General features: G+C 36.1%; 1 protein-coding gene across 1 annotated transcript in view; it reads left to right on the top strand.

Moving 5' to 3' along the window:
• Positions 1-941: 941 nt before the first annotated feature.
• The window catches only part of arx (asterix), a 296,423-nt gene continuing 277,964 nt past the window's right edge, over positions 942-19,400 (top strand). The window contains exon 1 of the mRNA XM_090404855.1: positions 942-1,037. The gene's annotated coding sequence lies outside the window, so the exon portion shown is untranslated. The remainder of the gene's footprint in view (positions 1,038-19,400) is intronic.

The raw sequence follows: 19,400 nt of genomic DNA, 5'->3' as shown, positions 1-19,400 counted from the left end.
CTTCTGCATTCACTATCGCCCTACCCAACTTTGCATCATCAGCGAACAAATGAACTGTCCCACTCAGACCCTTCCCTATATCGTTAATGAACAGATTAAACAGCAGTGGTCCAAGAACAGAACCTTGTGACACACCACTAGTCACAGGCCGTTTTTTGGACTCTACTCCTGAATAAACTACTCTTTGATATCTCTCCATCAACCACCCAGCTATCCATCTCACCAACCCTATATCCATTCCCATATGTTGTAGTTTTCGGATTAGAATTCCATGTGTGATCCTGTCAAACGCCTTTGCCAGGTCCAGCAGTATCACTGTAAACCCAAATAATCTGATACTTTCCTTTCTATGCTGGTAACGTTTCTAGCCTGAGCTTTGTACTGCTCGTGAGTGCACTGATCACCTTTCTCCTTGTAAATTCTCCATAATTTTTTTTATTGCAGATAAAGCCGAATCTTCCATCCATCTAACGCCTTCCTTATTTATCTGCCTGACCATGGAAATACATTCTGGTAATGCTTCCCTCAGATACCTGCTGATTATATCCCATACACTGCTACCATCCTTCCCGTGCAATTTTTTCTGCCATGGGACAGCTGTAAGCTACCTCCGAAGCTTGCTATAATTACTTAACCTCTAGTTCCGTATATACCCCTTCTTAAGAGAGAAATCCACAATCCAACTCAATACCGTATGGTCATTCTCACCAAGTGGAGGTAATGTGGACACCTTACTTAGTAAATAATAAAAAAGAAAGGTAGTAAATAAATAAATGAATCAATTCCTTATCTCGTGAAGGTAAAATAATATGCATACTGATGATCGTGTTTCCCTCACCTATATAATACTAATAATAAATATTTTTGGTGTTTTAGATTTTTTTTTTTTTTTTTTTTGGATATAGGTGACACTAGAATTACATGTGCACAGCATGATAGGTGCCGTTTTGTTTACGTCTGTTACGTTACCTCACGTCTGAATAGTGTGTGTATTTTTAATTTATTTAATTTATTCAGGAAAGTACTGCGGTGAGAAGGTATGAACGTGAAAATGTATAAAAAATTTGTTATGTTATGATTTATTACTAATATTATTATTATTTGTATATATAAATTTAATTTATGCTATTTTAATGGACTAGTTTGTTTGTATGAAATTGCAAAGCCAGTTTTTGGCATTTATTATTAGTTATGCTTTATTATTAATGGTTATCAGTTCACTCCAAGATATATAGATTTTAGTGGTTCAAAACTGTGTTCTGTATATTGTTTAAATTCTAATGAAGTCAATAATTGTTAGAAAGACAATTCAGAAAAGTTTAGCTGGAAAATGAGGTTTTGTGTTTATTTTATTTTGTACCACAGATACATATCCCGTCAGTATCAGAATCGGATAGCTCTCTTTCCAGATTTTAGTTATGAGAATGTTTCTAAATGAGTATATTGTGTGTGTTCACCAAGGGTTAGATAAGGAAAACCTGCTCTAGAATCAAACTTGTTACATTTCCAGGATTCTGTTTAACAGAGTGGTGTTTCACACGTGAAGAATCATCTGCCAAAGATTTTCATAGAGATCCATGTGATATGAAAAATTAGAACCCCCAGTTTGTAGTTTGGCGAGCAGAGGGTTAAATGTCAATTTGACTGTCAGTAATTATTATTATTATTATTATTATTTTTTTTATTATAATGGAATGGTGTAACATTGTTGAGTTGTATAACTCCAAAATCTGCTAGCTGTTTCAAATGTTTGTATTTCCTCACTAGCAATTAGTGCTGCAATTCATGTTAGTAATTTAATTATTTTGTTTTGACTTGCTATTCATTTTTACATTAAATAAATTTTGTGTGATATTTGACTAATTGGTTATCAACAAAACCACATGATATATGTTTATGTTAAATCTAACAAAAACAAACAAATATTTTTTTATAAAAATGTATTAAAAGAATCAAATGTGCCATTTGGCATTGAATAATTGAATACTTCTCTCTACCAGTTGGTTATCAACAAAACCGTATGATATATGACAAGGTCATTTGGTTGGAAAGATGTGTGTTTTTTGAATCTCATCTAGGATGCAAGAACTTTTGGGGGCATTTCAACTGAAGGTGCATTAGTCAGTCTCTTATGAGATGGCAGAGGATTTTCATCTCAGAAGACAGGTAGACAGATAAACTTGCAACTATACGTGCAATTGACAGACAAGAGACTATGTAGACAGTCATGTGATTTAAGCCAATAAGAATACAATTTGGTCAGCTAAATCCCAAATTGCCAGCCAATCGTCGTTCGTTCAGTGTCCAGGTAAATATAACTAACAGGGTGCACCACAAGAAAGTGAGGATTAGACATTAGGTGAAGCCCTAGTTGCTTCTCTGCATTCCTTTAAAGACTTAATAGCTTGATAATAATAATAAAGCTATTAAGTCTTTAAAGGAATGCAGAGAAGCAACTAGGGCTTCACCTAATGTCTAATCCTCACTTTCTTGTGGTGCACCCTGTTAGTTATATTTACCTGGACACTGAACGAACGACGATTGGCTGGCAATTTGGGATTTAGCTGGCCAAATTGTATTCTTATTGGCTTAAATCACAATATAAAATGATGGTATACAACATGAGAGAATTTCATGCCAGCTGGACCGTCAACCGGTTAAACAAGGCCCCTGTCTTCTTGCCAGGGAACCTTGATGAACAACGAAAAGTCAGCTACTGGAACAAATCCTAAAACACACGCCAACTCAACATCACCAAAGTTCAAGATTGGTACTATCAATATAAGAAGCCCAAATGGCAAAGAAATGGAGCTAGCTGAGGAATTGGATAAGTACCAGATCGACATAATAGGGGTGACTGAAACAAAAAAGACAAAAACTGGTGAGATCTTTCTGAGCAATAAATACAAAATGTTATATACAGGCAATGACAAGGAAAAGGAGTAGCGATAGTATTCAACACTAAATATGAGGCTAATATTCTTGAATGGCAGGCCATATCAAGTAGAGTTATTGTTGATAGTGATGTTTTCTCCGTAGTGCAGGGCACTAGAATGTACAGAGGATTTGAAATTGGAAGTGATCATCGTTTAGTCTTCAGCAGGATAAAATTGAATTTCATATTGAAGAAAAGAACATGTAAGAAAGTTTTTAAGTTAATAAAAGTTGAGCAGCTCTCAGATGAGAACTGTAGACTAAAATACACAGACATGATTGAAGAAAAAATGAAAGAGTTTGAGAACAGGAACCAAACCTTGGAGATTCAGTGCTAAGCCCTAAGAAAACACTGATTGATTCAGCCAGAGAGGCATGTGGTGAGGTTGTCCGTAAGGATAGAAAAATCAGAATTTTATGGTGGACACAGGAAGTTATAGAGGCAGTGAAGGAAAAGAAGAAATCATATCAAAAGTTCCTAGTGAATAAGTCAGTTTTTGCTCTTAGAGAATACAGAGGAAAATGTAAGAAAGCTAAAGATTGTGTAAAACTAGCAAAACAAAGGTCATCAAAAGACTTGGATGAGGACAAAGAAAATAAATATCAAGAAGGTGGCAAGATATTCTGAAGGTTGGTGAAGAAGTTCAGAAATGGAGGAAAGAGCGCTTTAAAAGGAATTAGAGATGATAAAGGTGACATGAAAACTAGTGAAAATGATGTTCTTGATGTATGGGGTACTAGAAAGCTCTACTCAATCATCTGAAATTCGTCCCTCTGTCCAGGCCTGCTGAACTATGCAATGCAGCCGCTATAACACTTTTTTGCCTCAATACTTGAGTATTTCTGGTCGAATATCATCTATGAAAAATTACTAAATGAAACAATCAGTGACAGCACAGTAATAAAAAAAACACTGATCAGGAATACATATCCATACTTGAAGTAGAAAAAGCCATCAAAAGCATGAAATGTGAAAAGGCAGCAGGATAGTTGATATTCAACCAGAAATGCTCAAGAATGGAGGTATAAAAGTCTTACAGTGGCTGCACTGCATAGTTCAGAAGGCCTGGACAGAAGGACTAATTCCAGATGATTGGAGTAGATCTCTCATAGTACCTATATATAAAAAAGGGAAATAAAACTGAATGGGAGAATTACAGAGGTATGTCTCTACTGATTGTTCCTGGTAAGATTTATGCAAGTATACTTGAGGAATGGTTGAGAAGGGTTGTGGAACAGAAGCTTGGTGAAGAACAAGCTGGATTCAGGCCAAATGGAGGCTGTCAGGATCAGATTTTCACTTTATGATAGATAGTTGAGAAATCATGGGAATATAACAAAGATCTGTATAGAAGTTTTGTAGATCTGGAAAAGGCATATGACAAGGTGCCAAGAGAGAAGCTGGTATGGTAGGAAGTCAACTGAATAAATTTATATGGAATAAAAGAGAGAAATTAGTGAAAACACTAAATTAGCTGTATATGGATCTGAGGGCTGGGTTAGAAATAAAACACTTGACTAATGACCAGAGACTGCAGATATGAGCATCATGAAAAAGAATGTTTCTCATAATGCTCATCCAGCTCTGGATCTCTGCCAGGAAAAAAGATCCAACGGAAGACCAAGATGCAGGTGGATTGAACAGATGGCTTCAGTGGTAATATCATATTAAAAATGAGGATATTGGTAAAGAACTTGACATTGTTAGCATTTAGGAATGTGGTAGCAGAGCTAATCTCAGGTGGTATGGTTATTTAAACAGAATGGGAGAGGAAAGATTAGAAAAACAAGTGTCCTTTTTCAGGAAAAAAAAGATCCAGAGGAAGACCAAGATGTAGGTGGATTGATATAGTAAAAAGTGCCTTAGATGATAGAAATATATGATCTGATAATATTGGGGTCTTGACAAGTAACAGACTAATTTGGAGGAAAATTGTAGATAAGAAGTTAGTAATGATGTAAATTTGTCATGCAGTACTATCATATCCTGTGCAAACCCCCCCCCCCCTTGGGGGTACATGTCAGGAATTTGATGATGATGATGATTAAAAGAGACTCCAGGGAATCAGGAACTCAATGAGGGCCTACTATTGCACCAGCTCTTATACTTGTTCTTGGTTTCATGCTGCTTGCGGACATCAAACTGCAGTCCATTCCAATCGCACGTCATTCTATGAAAGAAAAAATCAGGTGTCTAGGAAACCAAGATTACTTGCCTTTAACATACTATTGAGCCTGATGTATGGGAAAGATGACAAATAAAATAAATTACAATAAATAGTTAAGATTTAAAATTATAACATCAGTAATAAAATTTCAGCAGACAATTTTCATTGTCTGTTATCAGACCACAGTCTTGCTTATTGAAGACCTGAAGTGACTTTAAAAAAAGTTCCACACTTGAATTTTCATACATTTAATGTTTCTAGGCAACCTGTGGTGTAAAACACATATTAGTGCTGCAAACTTTCTTGGATGGAATTCATATTGAAAAGTAGATGAATGAAATAATTAAGGAACAAAAGATTGTTTTATTCATAATGCCACAAGGCATAAAACAAAACAAATACATATGATTCTACTAAGAGTTAAACAAGTTAAATACAATGAACAGGCATGCAAATATCTAGGAAGCTAATCGTTCTGATTCCCCTCCCCACACGCACACCCTTAAAGTGCAATTTTTTTTTTTTTTTCTTTAGTAGAAATGTCAGTATTGGAATATTATTTTGTACTAGAGAAACAATTTGTTATATGGAAATGCCTGCACTATCTTCAATGTCGAGTACTGCACTAACAGTGTGGTCTTCCTGAAAACAAAGGGGAAACTATATGATGATGGCTGAGGTGTAAGTGAAACTGTAACCTTTTGGATAGTATGTTGATGTCACCGGATGTGACATCACTCAGGCATCCGGTAACCTGCCATGTGAAAGAATAGAAACCAGTCTATTTGAAAATTATCCACATGATTGTTTCTATTCTTCCACCATGTGGAAAAATAGAAACTATTATGCAGATAATTTTTTTATATGCTTTTTCTTGTGTCTCGAAGGGAGTTTGTTGTAATATTTTTATTTTGTTCTTGTTGTCATATATTCATTTTGTGGATTTTTCTTTTTTCTACAGTTTGTGTGTGTTATATTAGGAAATAGTTTTTCTATGGTGGATGAGGTGTTGTATGTTGGCTTGTTTTCTGAGCGGGGCAGGTGGTGGGGGAAAGGTTTATTCTGAGAGGGCATCAATGCCCATGTGTATGATAGTGTTTTTTGCAGTTAGGTCAGGCAGATGTGTTTTTGATGTGTCGGCAGAATGGATATGTGTTTTTGAATTGGTGATGGACAGTATGGATGGGTGGTGTGTTTTGAGGAAGCAACACAGATGCGTTTAAAGTGGGGAAGGTGGTATACATTAGGTTAACTCTTGAGGGCTACACGCCAGAGTTGCTTGCCTCTTAGCATCCCCATTTCTGGTGTTTTTTTTTTTGTTTTCAGTGTTTTTCTTTTATTTTAGATTGGAATGATAATTTAATTTGTTCGCTTAACTTACTTTAAATGGTTGGGTTTACTCTCTGAGAGCTGTCAGGCCTTTCAGATGTTTATTCCTTTCTATTGTTGTGTTGTCACTACTTGTTACATTTAGCAATCTATTTCAGATATCAAGAATATCTTTGTTTTCAGTTTTCATGTTACTTTATCTTCTCTGATTCCTTTTATAGTACTTTTTGCATTCTATTCCTAAGCTATTTCAATAGCCTCCAAAATATTTTGCCACTTTTCTGATATTTATTTTCTGTTTTTATCAGTCTTTTTTTCCCCATGACTTTTGTTTAGCTGGTTTTACATAGTGCTTTGGTTTCTTACACTTTTCTCTATTCTCTTAGGCTGAGTTACTTGCCAGGAACTTCTTTTCCTTGATTGTCTAACTTCCTTAATCTAAGGAATCTTCCTTTGGTAAAGAACTGACAGCTCCTTTGACCTGGCTTTTCAATGAAAGTCTGGCTAGGGGAAAGGTGCCCAGGGAATGGAAGGAAGGTAAGATAATGCCATTGCATAAGGGCGGTAGCAGACTGGAAGTGTCTAATTATAGGCCAGTTTGTGTGTCATCAGTAGTTGTTAAGATCTTAGAGAAATTAGTGAGGGACCGTATACAGCATTGGGCAGATGAGGGTAATGTTATCTGTGAGAGTCAACATGGATTGGTTAAGGAGCACTCTTGTTTTAGTAATATGCTAGTCTTTTATAATAAAGTTAAAAGAGCATATACTGCCATTTTCTTGGATTTAGTGAAGGCATTTAACATGATAAGCTGATATTTAAGTTGCAGCACATGAGTTTGAATGTCAGGTTTGTCAACTGGATTCAGGATTGGCTTTCCGATAGGTATCAGAGAGTTGTGTATGGCGGGCAGTTTCAAGGCGGCAGAAGGTTACAAATAGGGTCCCACAAGGCTCAGTACTGGGACCTATATTGTTTAACCTTTATATCAATGACATTGTCAGTGGATTGCAGAGGGATATTCAGTTGTTTGCAGATGATGTGAAGCTGGGAAGGGTTATTAGTAATAGTGCAGATGTGGTAGCCTGCAAGAGGATTTGAATAAGCTAGATAGATGGGCAAATGAATGGGGGTGACAGTTTAACGCAGCAAAATGTAAGGTCTTGAGGTTTGGGGGACACATCGAGGGGACACTGCATACTCTGTTGGAGGAGTTGTACTGGAGGAAGTAGGGGAGACAAGAGATCTGGGGTTGATGATTGATAGAAACCTGAAATTCAGGGAACATATTGCAAAGGTGGTGAAGGTAACACAGAGGATTGCTGCAATACTGAGAAGGATGCTGACCTGCAGAGATAAGAGTTATCATTCCATTGTATAAGACCCTGATCACACCACACTTAGACTACTGTTCTCAAATTTCGTCCCCAGGATTTGAAGGGGATAAATTAACTGTGGAAAGGGTACAGAGGCAGATAACAAAGATGGTTTCAGGACTGTACAATGTTAGTTATGAGGATCGGCTGAGGGAATGTGGACTGCAGAGTTTGGTGGATAGAAGAAGGAGAGGTGATATGATTGAGACTTTTAAACTGTTGGGAGGTGGTTACAGGGTTGACACTGGGGAGTTCTTTCGCTTGGTTGGACAGCGGAAAGGAGTGATGACAATGGGCCATCCCTGGAAGTTATGAAAGGAAGCTGTGAGGAGTGGTTTCTTTGCATGGAGGGTGGTTGAACCATGGAATGCATTGCCTGATAGAGTGGTGAGAGCGAGAACAGTCACTGAGTTTAAGGAGTGGTATGATAGACTCTGTGTTTCCTAGGAAGGAAACACAAATGTGATGTTTCTTTTGACTCCATCGAGGCCTGAATAATAATAATAATCTACCACAGAGTTTCAATTTTCTACCCTTCCAGACATCTACACCACATTCTTTTCTGTCTGAATCAGTCAGTATTTTCTTCAGGGTTTTCCACTGAATCTCTAAGGTTTGGTTCTTGTTTTCAAACTTTTTTCATTTTTTTTTCCTGAATAATGTTTGTATTTGGGTCTACAGTTTACCTCTGAAAGCTGGTCACCTTTGATTTGTTTTAAAATTTTCTTGCACACTTTTCTTTTCAATATGATATTCAGATTTATCCTGTTGAAAACTTAATAGTGGTTACTTCCAGTTTCAAATAATCTGCATACTCTTGCGTCCCGAACAAATATTAATTATTATTATTATTATTTGACACCTCCAGGGAGTCCAAAGACTCATCGAGGGAGGGCACCTGCTCTACAACTCTGTCTCCACCAACTGACTGCAACTACACCAACGGCATCTACCACCGACCACCACTAGTATTTCCACACAACCACAAACATCCATGCCCACAGTGGGATTCGAACCCGCAGCCTTTTGGCTGGAGAGCGGATACGCTAACCACTTGGCCAACCAGACTGGCATTGTTTCTTGCATCTTTTCTCTGTCTGAATTCGTGCACATCTTTGTTGGAATGGTGTTAGTAATCCAACAGGAACTTATCATTATTATCTAAATACTAATTCACTAAATATGCTACACAAATACTAAACTAAAAATAATATAAAAATTAGTAAAATAATCTGCCAGCATTATTAATAAAAATTTAATAACATTAATGATCTCAATTAAAAATTGTTCTCAATTATTATGCAAAATTATTACAAAGTGAGCAATAAATTTAAACAAAAGCTTCCAATTGACAGTGTTTTGTTTTGGAGTGATTATATGTCATAAACTACACTAACAGAAGCCATTATTTCAAATTCATAATGGTGACAACTGATCACCATTACAGTTTAATCCGTTCTATTTAATCTTTTGCACCTTGTTACAAGTGTTTGAGCATATATTCATAAATCAGTATATAAGTAATAAAAGCCAGTACTGCAATCGCTGGTGTTTACCTGTTCCAATGCGAATGCCTCTGCTTATACTTTAGACAAAGAAGATGTTCTGTTGAAAAATGACAGGTACACCAATCTTATATCAACAATAATAAACCTGAAAAATTTGGCCTTGCTCACCATCGAGTAGACGCTTACCACAATATCCTCTGATCCAGTACTTGCCTTTTACATCAGTGCAGGTTTAGGTTTGAATAGTTATTTAAAGAGTACTGAAGCACTTCTACACTGCCCAAATTTAATTTGGAATGACTCTCTGTTGCCAATATTTTGTAGTTTCATCCTCATAAATGGCAAGCAATTGTGGCGTTTTTACCCCCCCCCCCTCTCCTTTTTTTTTAAATTGATATAACATAATGCTATGTCATTATTCAATTCATTACTAAATTTAATTTTTTATTTCAATTACTTTTGGCTTGAATTGTAATCTTATTTTATTTTGTAACCACCTGCAAGGTGGCATTCTGGCATGTGGCTTATTTCTATAAATGGGATTAATATTCTTTGTTCTAGCTTCACTTTACACATAAATTTGCAATAAAAAAATATTTTTCTTTATCCTTTAAAATGGTGCCAACTGTAGAAGTGGTAAGAGAAAATTTCTCAGAGAGAGCTTTAACACTGCTACCCGCTTGGCGGCCGAAAATAATTACATATTTTTTCTCTGACGTAATTTCTTTTCTTTATTTCTTTTGCTTATTTTCTGGTTTTGCACTGTTGCTTCTTTTTGACATTGTTGGATAAGTGAAAAGAAAACAAAATAAAAAATTGGGTGTAATTGAAGAAAACTACAATTAATACATTCATGTCTTCAAGGTTTGTGACTGACTGAGGCTCGTTCTAACTGATCATTACGTAATTACATACTGCGTAATTCACCGTACATATCCCTAATTGCCTTCGTCGTGCACAATTTAAAATAAAAATTCCAATTCAAAAAATTCGTAAAGCAGGAATTCATAAAGTGAGAACTACCTGTATTTGATACATAAGTATCAAAGCCATAATGAGTTGCTCTTTCTTTAATTGCAGCATATGTCATGTAATTTTAATTTTATTGTTTAGCTCATTTCTAGTCATTGTAACTGTTATGGTAAACTTTTTAGCTAGATAGACATGCTTAGCATGTAAATGTATAAAGTGGATCAGATTTCTGAAACTGATGTCTATCCGTTACAGGATTAAAGAACCCTTTCAGTCCAAGAGCTCATTAAATTTATTCATGGGCTAGTAAACTGTTACTTATCTTACAGCTGTGTGAGGCCAAAAAATGCTTGTCCTTGTTAAATAAGGACATTAAATCTGTTCGTCATTAGTTGCATCCCTGTCTTCTGATCTGTTTGAGGTTGTACACAGTTTCTGCCAACAAAAATTCAGTCATCTTGTTAGCTGTAGTCAGTCTTTTCATCTGCTGGGGACCCTAGTAAGACAATATTTTTGACCATCCTCTCTAAATAGAGGAAATAAATGCTCTTTCTAAAGATTCAGATTTCTCTATAGGTTTAAAAGTTGTTTCTGTAAGGGATTTTTTTTTTTTTTTTTTTGTGGTAGATAACTGCTACTTGATGTTTCCTCAGATATAGCTAAATTCCTTCATTTTTGAATTTTGCAAATTGTTTTCAAGTCAAAACCTCCTCCTCTGAATGTGTCGCTGAAGATGTTCTCTGCAAGAAATGAGGACATTACTGTCTCTGAGAAGAAACTGATTTTGTTATTATCGAGGCTGATAAAGGAGGAAAGCATTAGTAATTCAAGATTGGAATGAATACTACAGAAGACTAACATTATTGCTAAGTGACTGTTTTGCCTAGTGTCCTCTTGCTAATGATTAAACTATTAGCCAAAGTAAAAAAAAATTACATGCACTCATTGATAGTATCTCTTGCCAGGATGAAAAAACCAAAAAGGAACCTCTAAAACTCATCATGGACATCCTTCTCAACTGTAGCACTTCTTAAGATCTGCAAAGCATATATTCCATTACTTGTTGCAAACTACATTGGCTCTCCTTGCTAGAGAATTGCAAAATACCTTTCTAAATCACTTTCAGTTTATGAGAAAATCTTGTTCATTTATTAAGAATAGTTCTCATTTTGAGAAAAGATAACAGTGCTACATCTTCACCTTATTGATTTTAAATATCATGTCATTATTTACTAATATTCCCCTAGATGAAACACTAAACTTCCTCCAGACTTTAATGCATATGTTGTGTGCTTCTCTGACTGTCATTTGCTGTTGCTACTTCTCATCTCAGAATTATTAAAATAAATCGAGGGTACAGCAAAACTTGCTATTTCATGGAGTGATTTGCAGAGTGCCCACTGGACTGCATCTCTCCTCAACTGTCCTTATTTTACAAGATATGCAAATGATATCCTTGCAATTTGGCATGGCTCCTTTACAGAACTTCAAGATTTCATCATGAAAATCAACAGAATCCACTATCGCAGTGGTGGCGAACCTTTTTATGTATGCATGCCAAAAGTTTACAAATTGAGTTGCTGACGTGCCGGCACGTGCCAAAAAATTTACAAATCAAGTTGCTAATGTGCCGGGCAGTTTTTAATAGGGGAAAAATTAATACAAAATTATAATAAATTTAGTTTAATCCTTTATCCAAGTGTGTGCAAACAAAGTTTGCACTTGAAAGTATCTTCAGGACTGGGGTAAAGTGGTACAACACCAGGCGACTCCTTGCAAATGTGGAGCAAGCTACCAACACTCCTATCTCAGTATCTCCCATAATCCCCAAGGAGATGTGTTTTGCATTATGGGAGATACTGAGATAGGAGTGTTGGTAGCTTTCCATTCCATTTCTTAAACAGTCTTTTATAAAATTCATTTCAAAAAATAATGACTCACAAGCATATGTAGAGGAGAAAATTGATAATATAGCTATCCCTAATTTTTGTAAACAACAAAAGGTTTCAGGAATGGCATTCCAAGTTCTCAATATTTCCTCTTCTACATTCTTTTTAATTGCGTCCAATAACCGATCATTTTCCGTTATTTCCAAGTCATTTCTCAAATCGACAAACTTTTGTTTCCTTATAGAACTAGATTGAAAATCAATTAATTGCATTTCTACATCTTCCAAATTCAGCCACTCGAAAATCTCCAAATTGAGTTTATCTGTTGATGTTGTGTCTGGATGCAAAATAAATTTTGATGTCTCTGCAAATTGCCTGAACTGCATAAATCTTGAAGAATGTTTGTTGATTATCGACTGAATAACTGTAGAAAACTCTTTTGTCAATTTAACTTACTCTGTTTTTTCATTGGAATTCTAGATCTGCAAAGAATTTTTTTGTATTTGGAAAATATCAGAAGGTATTAGAAATAACGCCCCGATTAAAAATTGGTAATTTAGCTTCGAATGCTTTGATTAAATCAAACATGACAATTACTGTCTTATTAACACCTTGCAGTTTAATATTTAATTCATTTAAATGTAAACACAAATCAGTAAAAAACATTAATTTTGAAATCCATTTGATGTTCATTAATTGATTATATTTTTCAATGATTTTCTCATTATGTAAAATAAGTCTGACTTCATCTAAACACTCAACAAATCTTCGAAGAACTTTCCCACGACTTAACCATCGGAGTAAACCATTGTACACTGAGTTTACCTCACTTAATAATTCTATAAATTTTTGTTTATTTAAAGCGTGTGCTGATATAAAATTGACTAGTTTTGTTACAGTGCTCATATCTTCCAGTGGCTTGAAACTAGCCGTTGGGCATAAAACCTGCTGATGTATAATGCAATGAAAACCCAGAACCGAATGCTCATTTTCCTCTCCAGTCATACTGCGAGCACTATCAGTAGTTATTATTATTATTACAGGTATCTCCATGGAGTCAGTAGACTCATCATGGGAGACCCAAACTATCAAAATAATATCTATCATACCTCTTCTTGAATTCATTTACAGACGAAGAACTCACAACTGAGTCAGGCAATGCATTCCACCCACTCACCATCCTGTAAGCAAAAAATCTAGTTCTCAACCCTTGTTACCACACTTTTCCTTAATTTCCAGGAATGACCTCTTGTTCTTCCATCACTGTCACACAGCTGAAATATTTTCATTGTGTGATCTTATAAAATCTTATAAAAAAAACTTTTAGTAATTTAAATGTTTCTATCATGTTCCCTCTTCTCCACCTATTAACTAACTTCTGCAATCCACAAGCTTTCAATCTATCAATGTAGGGAGCATTTTTTACATCACTCACCAACCTAGTCACTCTCCACAACCTCCTCATCTCCAAGGAATCCAGGCAACCAGACCTGATCACAGTAATCCAAATGTGGAAGTATCAATGCTTTATAAAGCGGAATAATAACTTCTTTATCTATGGATGTTAGTGTGTTCCTCAATAACCATGTAATCCTATGTGTAATCTTGGACAATGTGTCCCCTTAACTTCATCTCCCTATCCACCAACACCCCTCAGTCCCTGGCCTCATCAATCTCTTGGAGTACCGTTCCATCAATGTAGTACACAGCCGGTAATCTTTTAATCCCAAAATGCATAACCTTACACTTTTCCACGTTGAACTGACATCTCTTACCCTTTGCCCATTTTGCCAGCTTATTTAAATCATCCTGCAAACTCTCAACATCAGCTTGATTTTTTATTGTGCTACCCAACTTTGCATCATCAGCAAACAACTAAATATCTCCCCTCAAGCCATTTCCTATATCATTTATGTACAAATTAAACAACAATGGCCCAAGCACAGAGCCCTGAGGCACACCACTGGTCACCTGCCTCATCCTGGACTCGGCTCCTCCATACACCACCTACTGGTATCTCTCCTTGAGCCATTCTCCTATCTATATCACCAGTTTAGTATCCATTCCCATCGGCTCCAATTTGCGTAACAGTGTTCCATAGGGTATCCTGTCAAAAGCCTTAGTAAAATCCAGAAATACCACTGTGTAGCCATTTCCTTTGTCCAACTCAGATGTCATTCTATTATAAAAAGTTAACAGATTGCTAAGGCAGGATCTACCTTTAAAAAAACCATGTTGGCCCATATAGAGTATCATATCCTGATCCATCCATTCTTGAATTTTGTCTTTAACCAGCTTTTTCAATACTTTTACCACCACTCCTGAGATGGTGATTGGTCTGTAATTAACTACCGCAGTTTTAGAGCCACCTTTATGCAAATGAATTACTTTGCCTTCTTTCCACTCCCTAGGGGACCATACCAGAGTTCAAACTTGAGTTAAATAACCAAGTAAGAGGCATTGACAATTCCTTTGCACATTCATGCAACACCCAAGCTGATAGTTACTAATACAATTTTGGAGAGAACTATATCTCTTTCAGCAAGTGTATTTACAACTGCGTTGCAAATATCTATTCCTTTTGTTGTTGTTGCTAATGATGCTAAACAGATCAATTCTTATTTGATGTTATTCCCAACACAGTAATGAATGAAAATTGCTAAACGAGCTGATCCAATTATGTCAGTACTCTCATCGAGACAAAGAGAAATTAAACCAGAAGATTTTATATCTATTTTTTGCTGACGAGTTATATTTTTAGCCATTTCCAAGATTCTATCTTTCACCGTGTTTCTAGGCATATCTTTCAAAGGCATATCTTTTATTCTTTGAATAAGTTTTTCCTTGTTTTCAAAATCTTCAAAGAGAACTGTTGCACATTTTAACCATGCTTCTTTTATATATTCCCAATCATTAAAAGGTTTCCTGTGTTTGGCAATTACATTTGAGGCAGAAAAACTAGCAACAGTTTTATTTGAATGACTGCTGATAAATTTCATTAGGGTTGTTGACTGAATATTTCTATTTTTAATTGCCCGAGCAATAAATTCTTTCTGTTCATCCTTGCTTTTCTCAAGGAGCGATTTATGGTTTGTCTCATAATGCCATTTTACTGACGATGTTCTGCACACAACCGGAACGTAAAACACATATTGCTTTGTTGTCTTTGTTAATCATGTCATACTCTTCAGTCCACCAACTTTGGAACTCTTTGCTGCTTGACTGTGATAATTTTCGTTTTTTATTTTCGCCAACCATGTTCAGTAGAACTGTAACAAAATAATTCAAAACTTAAATCAAATGCATTTTTTATAGTTTCAAAAAATCAACATTATATTATATGCCTAAATTAAATTATCTTTATAATTTCCATTTACAGTAGCAAAAACAAAACAGTGCACATACACAACAATAATGCACTTGCTGCTGCATATTTCTGCCTACTGGCAGATGCATTGTGCAAAATGCATAATGAATGCACGTGCGATTAGAAAAGGGAAGAGTCGGGGAATCTTAAGGATCAGTGTTTCTCAATTCTTTTTCTATAAGACAAGGTCCAGTCTCAACAAACTTACTCATAAATACCTTTCCTATTTTTTTTAAGTTCATACATTAAACTAACATAAGTATTAATATTATACAAATTAAGTGGATATTAAATCCAACATTATTTCAAAGCTGACTACAGTAACTATATAAGTTTCATGAGAAATTTGACCAGTGAACTTACGGGAATACACTCGCCGCCATACTATGAGTTGCTCTAGCAGCTAGGGCAACTCATATTGAAAGTTTATTTTTCACTTGGTTAGAGTATAATAAATTTAGTTTAATCCTTTATCCAAGTGTGAGCAAACAAAGTTTGCGCCTGAAAGTATCTTCAGGACTGGGGTAAGGTGGTACAACACCATGGCAACTCGTTGCAAAGGTGGAGTAAGCTACCAACACTCCTATCTCAGTATCTCCTATAATGCAAAACACATCTCCTTACGGATATGTCTAATGTTATGCATTAGGGGAAGGGCCACTACCTAGACTAGTTTCGACCTTTATTGAGGTCTCTTCAGTGGGAGCCAGGCCCAAGTGGAGATACCAGGCAGAAGCATTAGCAGGTCATCTCTATCTATAGGAGTTGCCAAATGGTGTGCCACCCTTTTTTAATAAATTACTCTAGATTTAGAGAAAGATGTTGAAAGTTTATTTTTCACTTGGTTAGAGTATAATAAATTTTTTATCCAAGTGTGAGCAAACAAAGTTTGCACCTGAAAGTATCTTCAGGACTGGGGTAAGGTGGTACAACACCATGGCAACTCGTTGCAAAGGTGGAGCAAGCTACCAACACTCCTATCTCAGTATCTCCTATAATGCAAAACGCATCTCCTTGCGGATATGCCTAATGTTATGCATTAAGGGAAGGGCCACTACCCAGACTAGTTTCGACCTTTATTGAGGTCTCTTCAGTGGGAGCCATGGTGTTGTACCACCTTACCCCAGTCCTGAAGATACTTTCAGGCGCAAACTTTGTTTGCTCACACTTGGATAAAGGATTAAACTAAATTTATTATACTCTAACCAAATGAAAAATAAACTTTCAACATCTTTCTCTAAATCCAGAGTAATTTATTAAAAAAGGGTGGCACACCATTTGGCAACTCCTATAGGTAGAGATGACCTGCTAATGCTTCTGCCTGGTATCTCCACTCGGGCCTGGCTCCCACTGAAGAGACCTCAATAAAGTTCGAAACTAGTCTGTGTAGTGGCCCTTCCCTTAATGCATAACATTAGACATATCCGCAAGGAAATGTGTTTTGCATTATAGGAGATACTGAGATAGTGTTGGTAGCTTGCTCCACCTTTGCAACGAGTTGCCATGCTGTTGTACCACCTTACCCCAGTCCTGAAGATACTTTCAGGCACAAACTTTGTTTGCTCACACTTGGATAAAGGATTAAACTAAATTTATTATAGGGCAACTCATAGTATGGTGGCGAGTGTATTCCTGTAAGATATGTGGTCAAATTTCGCACAAAACGTGTATAGTTTCCATAGTCAGCTTCTTCGAAATAATGTTGGATTCAATATCCACTTAATTTATATAATTTTGTATTGCTGATGTGAACCTTTTGGCTGTTTATTTTAGTAAATAAGTATTAATAATTAATTATGGCATAATCATAAAGAGTATTAGCACGTATGTATATGGTGCAGCATGTTGACAAATATAAAAGTACGCATTTCAATTGGTTATCAATCTCAGGACTAATGCTACAATATTGTAGTTTCCTCAGGCGAACATTATTGAATTAACTTGTACTAATTTTCGTTGTGCTAATTCCCCCCCCCCCCTTCCCAAGTCCTGCTATGCTGCCTCACTGTGGTGGTGGGGGGGGGGCCTGGTCGGGATGGATGAAGCATGTCGGGAGTATCATTACTCCTGGTAGGGCCTCCCAAGGCGTGAAGGCCATCCCACTATGCCCAGCTAAATGCTAGCAGGCGAAGACAGAAGAGGAGATTGGTACCATCTGTCTTAATTTACTGCCCGTTAGACATTCATGATGAAGGATTTAACTCTTTCTGCCCTAGTGATTCCAATTGGAATCACTAACTGTCTTGGCTTTCGTAGCCCATATTATGTGGGGAATGATTCCAATTGGTATTGTACTTCGTAGTTCCATTTCTTTAATATAATAACAGGTATAGTTTGCCCACCGATTAGAGATTCTTCGACACTCCTGCGCATCTCAGAAAAAGGAGAATCCATTCCGATAATAGGGTAATCAGTCTGTGTTGTGGGATGAGTTGTTTATTATTACCGGTCAGAAAATTAACTTCTCTTTTATGATTATTGTAGTTAACTATGTTGCTTGTATAACAGTTGGAAAATTTTACCTATAAAGCACGTGATTTCCCGTGTTAGCGACCAATTCGGACGTCCTTCATTTCTTTCTCCCCTTCAGCATGAATCGACTATTCTTGGAAAGATGCGAAGCAGGGACCTACAAACAGTGTGCGAACTATATGTATTATACGTATAAATCTTACCAATATCGGTTTTTATGACTTAGTAGAATAATATGCATATATTGGATTATAGAGTATAAGCTCAGAAGTTGAATATTTGCTACCAGAATATAATGATTCCATATGGAATCAGTCAGTCAGAATTTCTATCCTGAAATGTATTTTTCATCAAAATACTTGATACTCTTGCTTTTTTTGTGTGTGTCAGTGGAACTAGCTGTAGATCCACAAATGAGCTGTTGTGTTTGTATATGAATACTAGAAGTGTATGACAAGGCAAATGAAAAGGTTGATTAATTAAGTCTATTCACCCAAAAATTGTTGGAATAAGTGAGACATGGTTGGATGAAGACGACATCCTGACAGGAATAGAGATGGAAGGGTATGATGTGTTTTGTGAGGATAGAAAGGGTAAAAAGGGAGGGGGGAGTGCTGTTGATGATAGAGAAAGAGTTATGTCCATACAAAGTAGAGATGCAAGAGGGAAATAGTGAAAGTGGGTTTGAGGCAGTATGGCGTGAGATGGAGGTGAATAGAATGAAATACTTGGTTGGGTGTTGTTATAGACCTCGTAATGTGGACATATAATCAAATTAGCCAAGCAAATAAAAGAAGATCATTATGGGTGATTTTAATTATGACAGTATACACTGGTGTAATATTGTGTGCTACTACTTGTTATTTATACAGCCTGCTTGGTTACTGTGCCTTTGAAATACCGTTGTTCTAATTAGCAGTGCACGCTTTCTCTCTCTCGTAACCTTTCTTGCTTATACTATTGCGTACTATGTTTATCTATCTTTTGCACTATGAGTCTTATGCCTATGGATAGAGAAAATTTATTTTTTATTGAGACTGCACCACTAATATCTTTTAATTGGCATAAAACTCAGTAATATGGCTGGTTGATTTCTCTAACACAAATTCCTTCAGTAAAACTTTACACAAACAGTCGTGGTCTATTTGCACTTAACTATATGCTTCGGCTATCTCACTTGGTTTCCCGCTCACAAGTCTGATATTTTTTTTAGGAACAGTTCATTGTAAACTTACCAATCAGGCGGCACTCTATAGACATAATTAAAACACATTTATTTACATTTAAAATAAAGTACATTAAATAAGCGATAGGGAATTTACTTTTCTCTCTCTACCTATCCTTTTGGTATAAAGAAACCAACTTTCTCTTTTGAATATTAAATG

This window comes from Typopeltis vanoorti, chromosome 15 (assembly GCF_054136105.1).
Source record: "Typopeltis vanoorti isolate ZY-2024b chromosome 15, IOZ_Tvanoo_1.0, whole genome shotgun sequence".
Taxonomy (NCBI): domain Eukaryota; kingdom Metazoa; phylum Arthropoda; class Arachnida; order Uropygi; family Thelyphonidae; genus Typopeltis; species Typopeltis vanoorti.
Note: the sequence above shows the minus strand (reverse complement) of the source record. Positions and strands in the feature narration are given on the sequence as shown.